Genomic DNA, 17881 nt, shown 5'->3' on the forward strand with positions numbered 1-17881 from the left:
CCAACATGATTCTGGGAGTGTCTGTGAGGGTGTTTCTGGATGAGGTTAACCTTGAATTGGTGGACTGTATAAAGCAAATGGCCCTCCCCAGTGTGGGTGGGCCTCATCCAATCATTTGAAGGCCTGAATAGAACAAACAGGTGGAGGAAGAGGCAACTCTTCTTGTCTGACTATTTGAGCTGGACATCAGTCTTCTGTCCTTGGACCTGGACTGGAATATTGGCTCCCCTGGGTCTCCAGTTTGCCAACTCAGATGCATATATATGTGCGTGTTGGTCTTGTCTCTCTAGAGAACCCTGATACTGGTGTCTTCCCATGTCAGTGGGTGAGGACCTCTTGCATTCTTTCTATGACTGCATCCTGCGTTCGCCAGGTATGTCCTGCAATTTATTTGATTCTCCCCCCTGGCAATTGAGTTTGTTGACAATATTTTGCTGCCATGTACCACCTTGAACATCCTTGTATCTGTATTGTAGCACACATGTGTAAGAATTCCTGCAAATCACACATGTGGCAGGCATCCTTTCTGAAGTTTGTTTTTGGTATCTTCTTTTGGGCAGCCATCATGAATTTTATTTTATTGTTATCATTTTGGCCACGCTGCACGGCTTGCAGGATCTTAGTTCCCTGATCAGGGATTGAACCCAGGCCACTGCACTGAAAGTGTGGAGTCCTAACCACTAGACTGCCAGGGAATTCCCCATCATGAATTTGAATGTAGTCAAAATAATTGTTTTCCTTTTAGGATGTCTGTTGTCTTATGTTTTGTTCAAGAAATTTTTGCATATATATGTTCTCAATTTTCTTCTAAAAATTTTGTGTTTTTTTTTTTTTGGCTGCGCCACACGGCTTGCGGGATCTTAACACCCTGACCAGGGATCAAACCCAGGCCCCAGCAGTGAAAGCGCCGTCTTAACCACTGGACCGCCAAGGAATTCTCATGTGTTGGTTTTTTGTTTTTTTGAGGGATGTACATTTTATTGTAAACCTTAAATACTCCTCAGACAGAACACAATGTCTTCAGTCTAGGCTCTCATGTGGCTTATGGAGGAAACTGTGATTTTTGGATTAGGGGCAAGGAGAGGGACAGCACAGAGGATGAGTACTTAGTTTGCCAAAAGGACCCCCTCACGAGTGCTCCTCAGCCAGCTTATCAGCTTTTGCCACAGCTCCTTCAATGGGTCCTACCATATAGAAGGCCTGTTCTGGGAGATGGTCATATTCACCTGCCAAAATCTGCTGGAATCCTTTGATGGCCTTCTTCAGGGGTACCAGCTTCCCCATATGACCGGTAAAGACCTCAGCCACCTGGAATGGCTGAGACAAGAAACGCTGTATTTTCCACGCACGGGACACAGTTAACTTGTCTTCCTCAGAAAGTTCATCCATACCCAGGATGGCAATGATGTCCTGGAGGGATTTGTAGTCCTGTAGGATCTTTTGCACCCCACAGGCAACATCATAATGCTCATTGCCAACAATGTTGGGATCCATGATGTGAGAGGTGGAGTCCAGAGGATCCACAGCTAGACATCTGCCCAGTTCAGCAATGGCACAGGACAGCACAGTGGTAGCATCCAAATGGGCAAGTGTAGTGGCAGGGGCAGGGTCAGTCAAGTCATCAGCAGACACGTAGATAGCCCGTACAGAGGGGATAGATCCCTTTTTGGTGGTGGTGATTCTTCCCTACATGGTACCCATGTCAGTGGCCAGGGTAGGCTGATAACCCACTGCAGAAGGGATTCTGCCCAATAAAGCAGACACCTCTGAGCCAGCCTGGGTGAAGCAAAAGATGTTATCAATAAACAGCAACACATCTTGACCTTCTTGGTCTCTGAAGTATTCAGCTACAGTCAGACCAGTCAGAGCTACCCGGGCCCGAGCACCAGGCGGTTCATTCATTTGACCATACACCAGCCCAACCTTGCAGGTAGCATCTTTTAAGTTGATGACACCAGACTCAGTCATTTCATGGTATAAGTCATTGCCCTCATGGGTCCTCTTACCAACACCAGCAAATACAGAGTAACCACCATGGGCTTTTGCAACATTGTTGATTAACTCCATGATCAGTACTGTCTTGCCAACTCCAGCACCACCAAAGAGCCCAATTTTGCCACCCTGGGCATAGGGAGGCAGCAGATCCACAACCTTAATACCAGTAGCAAGAATTTCCTGCTCAGCACTCATCTCCATGAATTCAGGAGCCTCAGCATGAACAGCAGCAAATTGTTTGGTTTCAATGGGACCTCTCTCATCAATAGGTTCTCCAATGATGTTCATGATTCTACGCAAGGTCTCAGGGCCAACAAGAATTTTGATTGGTGCACCAGAATCCAGGACTTTCTGGCCTCTAACCAAACCTTCTGTACCATCTATGGCAATGGTCCTTACCATGCTCTCACCCAAATGCTGGGCCACCTCCAAAACCAGCCTGGTTTCCCTGCCTTGCATTTCCAGGACATTTAGGATGGGTGGCAGCCCCTCATCAAATTGGACGTCCACCACTGCACTGATGACCACCACGACGCGCCCAGTGGCGGCGCCTGCTTTGGCGATGGATATGTTTGAGCAGCATAGTCTCTGGCAGGCTGGAGCGCTGCCGAAGCGGCCCACAGTAAGAGTTGGGCTTGAGGTAGCGGTGCTGAAGGGCTGAGTCCCCGCAAGCCCTCAGAGGCCGAGGCAGCGGCACACGACCCACAAGTCCCAACATGGTGGATCTGGGGTGGAGACTTTTAGTCAGGTTTTTAAATTCATTTCAGCTTGATTTTTTTTAATTGAAGTAAGATTCGTATAACATAAAGTTAGTCATTTTAAAGTATACAATTTAGAGGCATTTAATACATTCACAGTGTTGTACAACCATTACCTTTATGTAGATTCAAAACATTTTTGGGCTTCCCTAGTGGCGCAGTGGTTGAGAATCTGCCTGCCAATGCAGGGGACACGGGTTCGAGCCCTGGTCTGGGAAGATCCCATGTGCTGCGGAGCAACTGGGCCCGTGAGCCACAATTACTGAGCCTGCACGTCTAGAGCCTGTGCTCCGCAACGAGAGGCCGCGATAGTGAGAGGCCCGCGCACCGCGATGAAGAGTGGCCCCCGCTTGCCACAACTAGAGAAAGCCCTCGCAGAGAAACGAAGACCCAACGCAGCCATAAATAAAATAAATAAATAAAATTTAAAAAAAAACCAAAAAACATTTTCATCACCGCAAAAGGAAACTCTATACCCATTAAGCAGTCACTGCCCATTCTCCTCCCTCAGACCCTGGTAATCACTAATCCACTTTCTGTCTCTGGATTTACCTGTTCTGAACATTTCATATGAAGGAATCATATAGTATATGGCCTTTTGTGTCTGCCTTCTCTAACTGAGCATAATGTTTTCAAAATTAATCCACATTGTACATGTTTCGGTATTTTATTCCTTTTTATGACTGAATAGTATTCAATTATAAGGATAGAGCACATTTTGTTTATCCATTCATCAGTTAATCAGTTAATGGACATCTGGGTTTTTTCCACTTTTTGGCTATTGTGAATAGTTGCTGTGAAAGTTTTTGTGTCGACATGCTTCAGTTTTCTTGAGTACATACCTAGGAATGGAATTAAAGGGTCATATGGTAATTCCATGTTTAATCCACTTGAATTTTGTGTATGACACTATATTAGTTTCCTAGGGCTGCTGTAATAAATTACCACAAACTGGGTGGCTTTAAAACACCAGAAATTTATTCTCCTACAGAAGTACAAAATCAAAGTGTCAATGGGTCAAGCTCCCTCCAGAGGCTCTAGGGAAGGATCCTTTCTGCCTCTTTCAGCTCCTGGTGCCCCAGGAGGTCTGGACTTGTGACTGTATCACTACAATCTCTGCCTTTGTCTTCACAAGGGCTTCTTCCTTTGTGTTCCTACATCATCTTCCCTCAGTTCATGTTTGCCTCTGTGTCTACATTTCCCCTTATAAGGATACTAGTTATTGGGTTGGGGCCCATCCTAATGACCTCTTGATTTGATTGCATCTGCAAAGACTCTACCTCTAAATAGCTCCCATGCACAGATTCTGGGGGTAAGGACTTTGACATATCTTTCTCTGGGGATACCATTCATCCCATGATAGGTGCAAAGTAGTGATCTCGCTTTCATTTTTTTCAGAGGAGAGCTGGTTGTCTAGAAAATTCTTCCCAGTCCTCTGTAGGGACATTTCAGTGTCTGAATGTGTGCAGGCCAGTTTCCAGGCTCTCTATTCTTTTCTTTTCTTCTATTCTATTCTTGAGCCACTGTCTTGTCTTGATTACTACAGCTTCCTAATTGAGCTCTCACATCCAAGAGTCAGTGGTTAGAAAAATAGGGTCTGTTTCTTGCTTGGACAGCTTTCTCTGTTCTTGTGACCCTTTTATATGTGTTAACCTTGGCTCTGGCCATTGAAGGTCCAACAGTGACCACGTGGAGGCCCTGGAACAGCTTTGTGGTATGCCCTAGAAATGACTTTGTCCAGAGCATGTCCAGCACAGCCCTGGGCCGAGATGACAAGGATGTTATATGAACTGATGCCCAGAATGTAATGCCCAGGAGAAAATAAGTTGGAGTCTTGAAGCTCTTTGGAAAGGCCAAAGATACGGGGGTTGAGCTGAAGAAACTGCGTGACTTTGTAGCAAAGCCATGGCTGTGAAAAGGTCCAGTTTCTAACCATGATAAAAGGGCAAGATTGCCAAGTTAAGTCACCCAGTTAATTGTGGCCCTTAATTTCTACTCTAGGAATTTGTGCAGCCCTAATATTAGCATTTGCAGGGAGGGAAGGCAGCTGTTGGGGGCAGGAGGCAGTTCCATGGTGACTCCCAGGCCCCATGGGCTCTAATTTTAAACCATGAGACGGGGAGGGAGGGCTCACAACTGTACTGCTGACACCAGTACAAGGGCACCCAGAAGTTCATTTTCCTTGGACACGTCAAAAAGATCTTCCACAAGCCTTTTCAAAGGTTTGGCAAATACTTTTGGGCCAAAAAAATGTTTTTCATGTACATTCCCTGACATTTATTTTAGTGGATACAGGATATATTATTAAAATCCTTGTATTACTTTAAATTGTTTAAATTCTTTTTTAAAAAAATAAACTTATTTATTTATTTATATTTATTTATTTATTGGCTGCATTGGGTCTCTGTTGCTGCGTGTGGGCTTTCTGTAGTTGCAGCGAGCGGGGGCTACTCTTCGTTGCAGTGCGTGGGCTTCTCATTGCGGTGGCTTCTCTTGTTGTGGAGCATGGGCTTTAGGCACGTGGGCTTCAGTAGTTGTGGCTCACGGGCTCTAGAGCACAGGCTTAGTAGTTGTGGCGCACGGGCTTAGTTGCTCCTCAGCATGTGGGATCTTCCTGGACCAGGTCTTGAACCCCGTCCCCTGCATTGGCAGGCGGATTTAACCACTGCGCCACCAGGGAAGTCCCTAAATTGTTTAAATTCTTATATCAGTGTTGCTTCCTGAAACTCTCAAAGTACAGGATCATTTTTGGACTTTCACCCAAGTTAGTCATCACAACTGAATTCCTCTTGAACACTGTGAAAAAACCTCCAGGACTGATGAGAGAATTTCTAGAATTTAACCAATAGCATTACAATTCCCCCAGCAGGTGGCCTAAAGCGTTGCCCAGGATTTGAAATCAATTTTAATGATAGTTACTAATTTGAATAATAGTAACATAATTTCAAGCATGTTGTATTTACTTTAATGTTCTGATTTGGCGTTTTTTAAGATCCTGTTTTGTTTGATACGCTGTTTTGGCGGCAGAGAATGATTTACCCAGGAAGTCCGCTCTTTGCTACCTATCTCCACTGCCTTGTAGCAGTCATGGTTTCTGATGAGAAATAAGCTGTAAATCATATTGGGCTTCTCTTGTATGTGGTGAGTTGTTTTTATTGTGCGTATATTAGTGCACTTAATGGTGCCCCACATTTCTCTAAGATTGCCTATTTTTCTTCATTCTTTATTCTCCCTGTTTTTTGGATTGCATAATCTCAATCAGTCTCTATCTTCATGTTCATGTATTCTTTCTTTTGCCATTGACATCTACCATTGGACCCCTCTAGTGTGTGTTTCATTTTATAATTTCTATCTTTTCACTGCTGTTCTCTATTTAATGAGACATCATCATGAAACCTTCCTTTACTTCTTTCAGCATGGCTTCCTTAAGTTCTTTGAACAGTTATGATAGCTGCTGTGAAACTTTGTTTGTTAAGTACAACATCTGATCCCTCTCACTGTTTCTGTTGTCTGTTTTTTTTTTCCTGCGTATGGGTCACTTTGCTGTTCTTTGCATGTCTCATAATTTTTTCGTTGAAAGCCAGATGTTTTAGGTAATATATTTGGTAACTCTGGATACTGATTCCCCAACTTTTTCTCTGGGCTTGTTTTTGCAGTTGTTTGCCTATTTATTTGCTTAGTGATACAGCTAGCCTCTTTTAGTGAGTCTATTTCCCCGGCAGTGTGAAGCCTTTGGTGTCACTCCTCAGAGGGTGCAATTTAAGCATAAGCAAAGTCACCCTGGGATGCAGGGATTTTCAGAGGGCTCTCTGACTATCTCTTTCCTGATCCCTCCATTAAGCTGTTTCCGTTGATATCACACCCAGCTTTTGGGCTCCACTAATTGTTGGCTGACTGGTCTGCTGTTTTCAACAATGCCCATAAACTGCTGCACAGTCTTCTGGCTAGTGTTCAGTTTTAAGGTCAGTCTCTGAGGTTTGTTCTTACCCCAGGAGGTTCTTCTTAGCTGTCTCTTTCCATGGTTCTCTCTGGTGAACTGGCTTGGTTTAGCTTTTTGCTCTTAATTAAGAGGAGCTACTGTTTTCAAGAGCACCCTGAGGCTTGAACATTCCTGCACTCTGTTTCAAATGAGGTCAGTTCCTTTGTGGAAAGCTTTGGAGCCCTCTGTGAACTGCCTTTCCCCTGGGAAGAATCTCTGAGCCAATGCTCTGGTCAGCGGCAGCCTCTGGTCTTCTTGATTTGCTTCTCCTGGTGTGGAACCTCTGCTCTATGCGTGATCTGGGGTAGGGATGATCAGGACCCCCATATGTTCAGTCTACCATGCCTCCATTCAGTGAGTAGGCACTGCATAGAGGAAGGGTGCCCCCAAACTCTCAGCCACACTCACCAGGAATTTAGCTGCTTCAGCTTTGGAGCTGGAGGGAATGAGAAATGCTGGTGGCCTGCCGTCTTGGTAAGATACCATACCCCCTGATCAGGAGCTGAAGGGAGAGGGACCCCCATCTTCTTGGCCATACCCACCCCAGGTGGAGTTCTGTCAAGCAGAGCTGGGGGGCATTTGGGTAAATCACCTCAGACTCTTATCATTCTTACCAAGTTTTAGTAGATTTTCTTGAATCAACATCTCTTCTTTTGCTATGTGCGCTGAGGACAATTTTCTGAGATTATAAATTTTTTTTATTATTATTATTAGTGTTCACCAGTTATATGTGTTTTGCTGTGGAGTGGGTCTGCAGAGCTCCTCATGCTGCTATCCCAGAAGTAGACCCTCTCAACCTTGTTTCTGAACTAAGCCTGATGCCTGTGGTTCTCAAACCTGAAGGTGTTGGAAGAGGCTTAAAACCCCTGCCATCTGACGATTGGATTGTTTTGCATTGATGTGAATATCATGGGGTAAGAAATGGGAGATGACAAAGGAGCCTTCTCTCTATGAAGCCCCACAAGGCTTTGTAGACTTGTTTTGGAGAAATACCAGCCTCATTCCAACATTGGATGGACATTCAACATAGCTGTGGATGCCGATGCACCTCCCAGCATTATTTGCAAAAATATGTGATGGTTCTTTAGTCTTGGTTACAAAATCTTTTAAAGGGCACAAGAAGAATTCTTCCAGAGACATGAGGTCCCAGGGAGAGGTAGAGCCTTTTCGCACTAGGTAATTTCTGCAGGTGACTAACATTTTGCAAGCAAAATAGCTATTTATTTCAAATGCTCAACATTTACAATATTCCATTGTATGATAGCATTTTATCAGATGTTAACAGAATCAAAGCTTGAAATACTAACTTGAATTTTTAAATGGATATAAAGGATGGCTGTGGGTGTGCAAGTAACATGATCAATACGTGTAACTTTATGGTATTATTTTTTCACGTGTGTTAAATAAGTGTATCCTCAGTAAAGTTTTCTTGTTACTATTACAATGCCCCTTAAGATTTTAGAAGTAGATGGATCCAGGGGTGTTTTCCAACAACTACAACCCATTCTCCCATTCTCAGTGGATACGAGCTGGGTGTCCAACAATTTGACTCAATTCTGACACTAACTACCTGGAGATAGAGTCAGACCCCACAGGTTAAGGGCTCAGTCCCACAAGGCCACCCCCATTTCAGATGCCAATCGCAGGTCCAGAGCCACCCACACTTCTGACCTACTGGCTATACATCGGGGTTCCCACGACCCCCTTCTCAGGTTCAGTCATTTGCTAAAATGGTTCACAGAACTCAGGAAACACTTACGTATTTTTACTGGTTTATTATATAATAAAGGAGATCAAAGGAGGCGTGATCCATTACTAACTCCATTTCCAGCCTCTCTTTCTTCTCTGGAGAATGGGGGTGGAGTGGGGTTGAAGATTTCAAGCTTCTAATCATGGCTTGATTTTTCTGGTGACCAGCCTCCATCCAGGAGCCCACCAAGAGTCACCTCCTTAGAACAAAAGACACTCCTATCACCTGGGAAATTCCAAGGGATATAGGAGTTCAGTGTCAGGACCCAGGACAAAGACCAGATATATATTTCTCATTATGCCACAGACCCTGATCTGTTTTAGCTACCCAGCTGCCCAGTACCTGACCGTGAGCTCTCTGACAAGGCTTGGTGTTGTGCGGACTTGGTTCTCAGTAAGATTCAGCAATTGCCTCTGAGTCTACCAAATTAAAGTTGTTTAATCCATTAAGAATCTTTTCATGAAATTCTTCGTCATGAGGATGTGAAAACTACAATTTTGAGCATGCAGGTGTGGCCTTTCCAATAACTGCTTCTGTAGTTGGTTTCTTATTTCGGGTTGCTATAGCCAAATACCATAGACTGGGTGGCTTATAAACAACAGACATATATTTCTCACAGTTCTGGAGGCTGGAAGTCTGAGATCAAAGTCCTGGCAGTTTTGGTGTCTCGTGAGAGCTTGCTTCCTGGTTTATAGGCGGCCAACCTCTTACTATGTCCTCCTGTGGTGGAAGGGGCAAGGGAGCTCTCTGGGGTCTCTTTCATAAGGACACTAATCGCATTCCTGAGGGCTCCACCCTCATGACCTAATCACCTCCCAAAAGCCTCACCTCCTAATATCAACACACTGGGGGTTAGATTTCAGCATATGAATTTTGGGGGGACACAAACGTTTAGTCTGTGGCAGCTGGTTTATCTCCCAGTGTCATGCTGTGCTGCCCCTAATTGATGGAACAACATTTAGTCTAAAACCAGCCCCCTCTGAGAGTCCATTAGGTCTGCACTGTGGGCTCAGAGCTCTCTCAGATTCCTTCTGGAATAAAGGGATCTCTAAATTTGTTCCTGCCTGGGTTGCCAATGAAGAAAGGCACCAAATTGCTTGTCCCAAACACACACCTGTTTGAATGCGAGTGGGCACAGCTGACTCCCCATGGGAGGGACAGCCTTCAGGGTGAGACTGAAGGTCAGGCCCCCCTGCAGGTGAAGGCCCATTTCTCCACTCATGAGGCCACCAGACTATCTTAGGAGGGAGGCTGAGGCTGTGACTTTGCTTTCTTTGGGTTTGGCTCAGGTAGGATTTTAAAATTAAGCCAACACTTTTCCTGCACACTTGTGATATGCTAGAGATAAACATATAAGACTGCATTCAGAAAATATGTGTGATTTTAAAAGGCCTTTGCCAATGCCTTCAGCTAAGACAGTATATAACTGGTGTTGAGAGATGTGTGTGCATTGCCTTGGTGGGGCAGAAGAGCTTATAGCCTGCACCTGAGAAGCAGATGCAAAATCAAGGTGCACTTCCTTAAGGAGGGTCTGTCCTGGCGCACTAGGGTCCCCAGCGCCTCTGCCTTCGAGTGTCTGTTCCACATCTGTCCCTGTCTTTCCTTTCATATAAAAGCTTTGCAGAATTCTGACCACAGAATAACCCCTGCATTATGTCATTTTTCTTCTAAACCTCGGCCAGAAGTACCCAGATGTAGACCAGATGTAAGCATTTGAATGATGTGGCCTCTGTTTTGCCTGATGGGCATGGAGCCTTCATTGTTACAAACACCTACAATTCAATCTTACAGTGACAGAAGTGAGCTTGTATTTCATTTGGTAATTTTCCAAACAATTTACTTTGTTTGAGAAAGTAGCATTTCCTTTAGATTTCTCAATTCTGGCATTAATCAGCCTAAGTTTTGTAATGGATGATTTTTTTTTTAAAAAAGTGGCGTCCAAAAATAAAAATGAGGAGGCTCCAAGCTTCGGTCTTGAAATGGAAACAAAAAGGATAACCCAGTTTTGAACTATGTTTAGGAGAATGAGAGGATTGGAATCAGAGATCTTTTCCACTGTAATAACATTTTATTGTTGTTGTATGAACGTTACGAAGTAGTCTGATGTGTATTACTACAGAGAGGAGCAGACCAGGGCAACATACGGAAAAAGACAGAGATCTACTTATCTTTATGGTGCAAATTAACACACATTAATAACATTGTGAATAAGGTTCTATTTTCAAAAACTGAATTAGGTTGTTTACATAAGGGAAATGATTTTAGTTTTTGAGGTATCTATTGTCGATACTTTACTGTACATCTATCAAGACTTTACTATCAATCTGTCGTGTCTGGTGTCTATTGTCAATACTTTACTGGGGGCAGAATCAACTTTATTTGCTCCAAATAGATTTTATTTTGATCCTGAAATATTACTGGAGAAAGTTTACTTTGAAGTGGGATATCTGTATTAAGCCTAGTTGAAATGAAAGCTGGTGTTTCCATTAAAACATTGCAGTGTCACTTTACAGAAAGCTTTATTTAGAATCTGCATTTCCCACCCCCTGGGACAGCTGGACTTTGTCTCTTGCGTGGTCTTGGTGGAGTGTCCACTCTGCTCCACTCTTGAGTCACCTTTGTGGGGGGGCTGTCAGTAAGGGGCGGGTGAGGAGACCTGCACCCCAGGGAACTCCCACAGCCACTCAGTTTCCTGGAACTCATTTTTGTCTTTCACTTCTTTTTTTTCTTTTTCTTTTTTTTTGCCACACTGTGCAGCATGTGGGGTCTTAGTTCCCCGACCAGGGATCGAACCCTGCCCCCTGCTGTGGAAGTGCAGGGTCTTAACCACTAGACTGCCAGGGAAGTCCTGTCTTTCACTTCTTTTTCTTGCAAAGGAATACATGCTTGGTGTTCAAATTTTAAATAATATACAAGTACGTCAAGTTAAAACTCCCCCACTTCTAATGATAACCACAGTTATCAATTTACCAAGAGTTTTCTGGATGTTTTTCTCAGTCCTTTTGTGGTTTCTGACCTTGGAACGTGGGTGATGGTGGGCTCCGTTCCTGCCCTGGGCACGTATTTACTCCCTGGTGATTCTCGAGGCTTCTCCACTAAAAGCCAGTCTTACCTACACCGACCATGATGTCAAGCATGATCCATTTTATTGTTTTCTCTGCTGTCAGTTCTCCTAACATCTTGGAAAGCTATCAATCACTGAGACAACCTTTTGTGGCTGTTGCTGAGGAAATCAGGTGTTTCATCTTCCAAATAACTGTGGTCTCTTGTGTAGCATTTTCTTGAAACCAAGTTTGGGCCTCACCATTTCTTGCACTGCACACGGTGCAATTTTGCGATAACCTCCTTTCAGTAGCACTTGTCTTGCCTCTTGGGTTTTGTAGCCGCCTTGCCGTGGGCCTGGCCCCTGGGCAGTTGGGGTCCTTGGACTGGAGAAAGCAGTCCCCTATCTTGGGGCTCACTGTGGTCCTGGCGGGGACGCTAAGCTCAGGCCTGGAGGTGACTGGCACACATCCTGGAACGAGGTCCCCAGGTGGGGACCAGGACAATTCCAGCCTTGGCATGGGGTGTGCACTCAGATCCAAAAGGAGACAGTCCACCATGTGGATGGCAAGACAAATGGGGTGCTGATAAGCCCCTCACCCCTTTGGTTTCTCTCCTCTGGATGTGAGTGCCCCTGGAGTTCTGGCCTTGCCTCTCACAGTGCCAGCTCTCCTCGTCCCCGGGGGCCCATGGACGCCTTCTCCCAGAGGCCTGTCCAGTCCAGTATGCCCAGAGCCAGCTCCCTCTTCTTGGTGCCCCCCATTTCCTTCCACCTGATGAGCAAGGCCATCACCTGTGCAGAGCCAGGCCTGGTTGCTAGCCTCTCCCACTGCCGGTCTGCACAGCCGGTGGTCAGCAGTCAGCCCAGGATATCCCTTGGGTTCCTCTCTTCCTCCTGGCCCCTCAACCCCAGGCCCCCTTCTAGTCCTGCCAGGGGGAGGACATCCTGGAGCTGTTTCCGGGGTCTGCACTTCTGAGCTCAGGGTCCCAAAGGTCCTGTGGGCAGACGAAGGCCCCAGGAGGTCTCTACAGGTCCTGCGATCCTCACCTAGGCTGTCCTGCCTGGCAGGGCCTCCCTCCCTTGTGTTTCCGGCACATTCTTCTCCCCTGCTTAGCTCTGGCCTCAGCTCCTCTCTGACCCTCCACCTGCCCCTCCTCCCCCTCCCTCAGCTTCCAGCTGTAGGTTTAGCCTCTTGTGGCCAAGGGGAGGCGGTGGGCACACCAGGAACCAACAGAGGCTCGGGGAAATGCGAGCTCCTGACTTTGGATTGTTTTTTTCTTTTCATTTGATTACTTAATTTATTTACTGACATTATGTTTTTTAGAGTTAGCCCAGTGGATACAATTCCAGTTCATTTTTTAAACTGATGTGTAGCACACATTGCCCAATGACACAATCATTTCTTTATCCATTATAATATAGGTGGGCATTTAGGTTCTTTCCAAAGTTTCTCCACTAAAAGCAATAGTATGATTTAAAAACCCTTATCTACCTACATACGTGCAGAATTTTCACCTGGTCATCTCTCTTCAAACTTTTTGCTTTTGCATCCCCACCCCCAGCCCCCTGCCAAGGAATTTTTAACCATTTACACATCTTTTCAAAACCAAACTCCAGACTTTATTTGGATTTCACCAGCTTTCCCATTAATGTCCCCTTTTTGTTCCAGGATGTTATACAGGCTGTGGTGATACATTGAGTTGTTACATCTCCCTGGTCTTACAGGCTGTTTGTCATTTATTCTCAGGAGAAACTTTGTTAATAAGCACTGTCAGTTGTATAAACATAAGCAAATCATTCTAACTTCTCTGAGCCTCAGGTCTCTCTGCAGTAAAATTTTAAAAACACCATTTTGGGGAAGATCCAATAAACTCTTGATATGAAACACTGCAAAGTGTTATTGTGTGTTTGTTTTCCATATGGGAGTTTGCATTTCCTTCATCTGTGTTATTCACAAGCTGGTCAAGCATTTAAAACATTCAGAAGGGAAATAAAACCCTCTCTCTCCCAGAATATACAACTTCATCTTCACAATTGCACTGGAACCACAGACTTTTGACATGATCACACGGGACTTGTACATGATAACATTTGAGACACCCTGGGGGACCCACTTGGTTTTGCATTTACTCTACTCATGGGAATGTTAGCACAAGGGTCTCAGGCCAGGTAGAGAAGATAGATAGGGCCCAGGACCCTTGAAGCCTGTGGCCCCCAGATTGACAGGTGGGTGACTCATAGTCCAAGATGACCTGGTGGGTGATGTTATCCACTCTCCCTGCCAAGGATGATGAGGGTGGATGATGCAGTTTCCATGGGGTGCAGCAAGTATGTGGATTGTTGAAAAATACATTGGTTGGGCACTAGGCACCTTCTCTGCAGAGATGGAGAACACCCAGGAGAGCTGACATCTTTCAAGTGCACAGTGATGTGTGGGTCCATTGGCTGTAGCTGGTGACCAGGGATCTGTCTGCAAGCAGAGTGGAGTCGGGCTGGTCCTAAGAGCAGCTGAGGCATGGAGGTGGATCACAGGGCAGGGAGGGAGGACAGAAGAGGAGGGTGAGCTGTGGAGGACCACAGGCAGGGAGGGGGATGGAGGGGGATGATGAATGGGGTTAGATGAAGTTATGGGGTTGGCCCCCATGGTGGGATTATTGCCCTTATGAGAAGAGGAAGAGACGTCAGAGCTCACTCTCTCCGCCAAGTTGGGACACAGAGAGAATGTGCCATCTGTTTACCAGAAAGAAATTCTGTTAGCCAACATGGAACCTGCCAATACCTTCATGTCGAACTTGCAGCCCCTAGAACTCTAAAATAAATGTCTGTGTTTAAGTCCCCCAGTCTGTGGTCTTTGTTTTGGTGGCCTGAGCTGACTGAGACTTTGGGTAGCTCAGGTACTGGTCTGTGCTCAGAGCCTGGGTTTTCCCACTGGATACAGGCCTGGGTGTAGAGGGCATAGATGGGGTGAGGACGTGGCTCAGCCCCCAGGCTGTGGGTACCGGGCTGGAACATAATGCGCTGGTGCTGGCTCAGGAGCGGGGGGTGATGGTGGGCAGAGAGCAGCTCCCCCACCGCCTAACCCTGGTGGGTCAGCCTCTTCCCAAGAGAGGCCCCAGGACTCCTACCAGATGGCCTTCTCTGGCTCCCCATTAGGCCCCTGCTAAGCGAAGCCCACCTTCTCTCCTCGGTGGGCCCAGCATCCCATTCACCCTTGTCCCTGCGCCGGAGTCATGGGGATGGGGGTCAGCCATCCTGGGGCGTGAAGCATCATGTGCCACCCACACCACCTGCCCCTGTCCTGCCTGCCCACCCCTTGGGGCTGGGTCCCTAGTCCCTGGGAAGTGAAGGTCTCAGGATGGGGTGTCAGGGACCCTCACTCCCATGTAAAGATGCCATGGACACCCAGCCAGGCCAGGTGCTGCCAGGAGTGACCAGGGATAAAGAACCCACCCCAGTCGCGTGTGTGGTTAGGGTCGAGGGGCGCCGACCCTTGGGGACCTGTGCTGGGCTCCTAGCTGCTTGCCTCTACCAAGAGGCTGCAGGACTCTCATGTGACTGGTCATCTTGTGGTGGTTCTGTTCCCCTCTGGGGGATGGTCCTGGGTGCCCCGGGGGGTGGTAATGGATCCCCCATTCTCCTTCCCTCCCTGCACTCCAGGATGCTGGTCTGAGCAGGGGTCCTCACGAGTTGGGGCCCCTGCCCCACCCCCACCATTACTGGAACACACAGGCCTCCTCCCCCAGCCGCCCCGAGCCTCTGCCCTTTGCCTCCCTGGGGCCAGGGGTGAAACCAAATCTGGGGCAGTGACACCCAGGCTATTTTGGAGCTGGGCTGGGCGGGCTGGCGGTGGTGGGGGCGGGGTGGGGGCGGGCCCAGTCTCCTTCAGCTGATAGCACCCGCCTGTCCTTTTGTCCCTGTCCAGTTTGAGGACCGGCAGGAGTGAGGGCTGCTGGGCGGGAGCTTTGTCGGTCCTGGGCCCTCGGAGGGAGGTGAGACCCAGCAGCCCCTGCCCCAGCATCTGAGCGCCTCGCCTGGGTGCTGCCCAGTGCCCCTGGTAGAGACAGGTGAGGAGGCAGAGAGCAGGCAGGGTGGGGGGCCATCCAGTGCCCCTGAGGACAGCTCTGCTGAAGGTCACGGCTCCGGGGGATGGAGGGACCTGGGGTAGGGTTTCAGCCAGGCGGTGCTGCCCCTGGGGTTGGGGCCATGGATTCCAGCCCCTGCCCCATTGGTGAGCTGAGCCAGACCCTCATGTGGGGAGGGAGCAGCTGGGGGAGGAGGGGGGCGTCAGAAGCACCCACCTCCTCCTTTGCCCAGTGTCCTGAGGGTCTGGCTGGCCCTGCCCCCAGCTCTGTTGAGATGGATGCCCGCTGACAGCTGGGGCTATTTTGGGCCTGTTGGCTCAGCGGAGGGGACAGCCAGAGGGCCAGTGATACCTGACTCCAGGAAAGAATTTCCCCTGGAGTTCAGGAAGCTGGAAGGCCCAGGGGTCTCAGGGGAAGGTACAGTCTGCGGGAGCTGCCCTTTGAAGTCTTTTCTGGAAGGGTGTGGGGGCCACAGGGTTGGGGGCAAGCTGGGGGGACAGGGCTTCTGGGAGGGGGCCGCCCAAGGTTCTGCTGTGAGGCTGTGAGCCACTTCTCACTCTGGACTCATCTGGAAAATGACCCAAGACCCATAAGGACCCCAAGTTCTGGAAAAGCAAGTGTGGAGGGGCTGTGGGTGTGGCATGGGTCAGCCACAAGGCTCCCTGGCAGGCTTGCAAGGGGGGAGGGTCTTGGCCTCAGAGTGAAGGTCCTGCCAGTGCCAAGCTGGGGCCTCCAAGGGGCTAAGGAGCCCAAGCGGGGTCCACAGGGAACTGCCTTCCCAGGTGGGCATCTGTGAGAGGAAGGGGCTTCCTTGAGAAGCTGGGGTTGAGGTCCTGGCCCAGTCTCTCCTCCTGAAACTCCTGTTCTGCCCTTGTGGCTGCAGCTCCAGTAGCCCCAGCCCCCAACATGGCAGGGGGAGGAGGAGGACACTGCAGGTGACCCTGTGCCCAGAGGGGCCTTGGGTGGTCGCCGCCCCACACTCAGCTTGGATGAAGGCGGCTCCAGAGTCCTGGGGCATACCTTGGGGTGCCTTGGCCCTGCTGCCCAGTGGGGGTGCCTGCCTGGTATGGGTGTCAAGGGGTGTCTTGTCTGGGTGAGCCCCCTTAGACCTCCATGGGTCTGCCGCAGTGAAGGTGGGGCATATAGGCGCTAGACAGGGAACGCATCCCCGGTGGCTTTAGAGGTTCTAGGGGTCTCTGCCCACCCTTCTGCACCTGCTGAGAGCTGGCTCCCCCTAAGCATGTACAGAGATGAGACCTCCCTCCCCATCCCTGTCCTCCTGGCCCCCAGAGGCTGCCAGCTGTGGAATTGACTCCCTGCCCCCTGCACATACTCGCTTATGAGCTCAGAGCAGTTGTCTCCCACAGCTGCTCTGGGTGTGGCAGGGGAGGATGCCATGTCCTTCCTTGGGGAACCCACAGAGCTACTGTGTAATTCAGGAGGCGGTGGTGTGCTGGGAAGAGCCCAGAACTCAGGGCCCTGGGGAACTGGTGTCAAAGTAATCTTTCCACAGAGGGACACTGAGGCCCAGGAGGGTGTCCATGGAGGCGGGTGGCCACCTGCCCAGGTCCTTCCCAGGCCAAGAGCCCAGCCAGGCCATGGGGGAGCTGGGGGCGGGGCAGAGGTGCTGACTGCACAGTGAGTCAGCAGGATGGTCCCAGCTCACCTCCTTGAGGGGGATTAAGGGGATTAGGTCCTAAATCACAGGATGGGGAGCTGGAGGGTCCGGGGACATTGCCCCGTTTGTCCCACGGTGGGCAGCCCATGCGGATGGCCAGCCCATGCTGATGGCCCGGCTCCTGGGGTGAAGAGAGTCAAGTCACTTGGGGACAGCCCAGGGCCCTGTGGGGTCCATTTGTGCTGGCTCTCTTTACAGAAGCCCCTGTGTAGGCAAGGCCCAGTTTCACCTCACCCACCTGTGCTGGGGGCCAGCGGTGCCCAACCTGGAGTGGGCAGAGGCCAGAGTCAGCCTGGGGACTTTGGCATTGATGGTGCCAGCCCCATCCCTGCAAGGGGTCCAGTCGGCAGAGCCACAGCCAGTGGAGCCTCAGCTAAGATCTGCAGAGTGACTACGTTACCTGCAGGAACCCCATTTGGGCCTGGCTAGCCGGCCTGCCCATTCCCAGCCTGGAACTCCTTGGCTCTTCCTGGGGGATTCTCTGATTGTCCTCCACAGACACACCATTGACTGACTGCCCCTGACCCTCCCCATTCCAATTCCTGGGGGAAGGAGGCAGGCACTTAGGGCGAGGGGGCGTGGGCAGCCCTGTGTGC

General features: G+C 48.8%; 1 pseudogene; it reads right to left on the bottom strand.

Moving 5' to 3' along the window:
* Positions 1 to 1128: 1128 nt before the first annotated feature.
* On the bottom strand, positions 1129 to 2713 carry LOC133090223 (ATP synthase subunit beta, mitochondrial-like; annotated as a pseudogene).
* Between the last annotated feature and the right edge of the window lie 15168 nt (positions 2714 to 17881).

The sequence above is a fragment of the Eubalaena glacialis genome, chromosome 4 (genome assembly GCF_028564815.1).
Source record: "Eubalaena glacialis isolate mEubGla1 chromosome 4, mEubGla1.1.hap2.+ XY, whole genome shotgun sequence".
NCBI classification, from domain to species: domain Eukaryota; kingdom Metazoa; phylum Chordata; class Mammalia; order Artiodactyla; family Balaenidae; genus Eubalaena; species Eubalaena glacialis.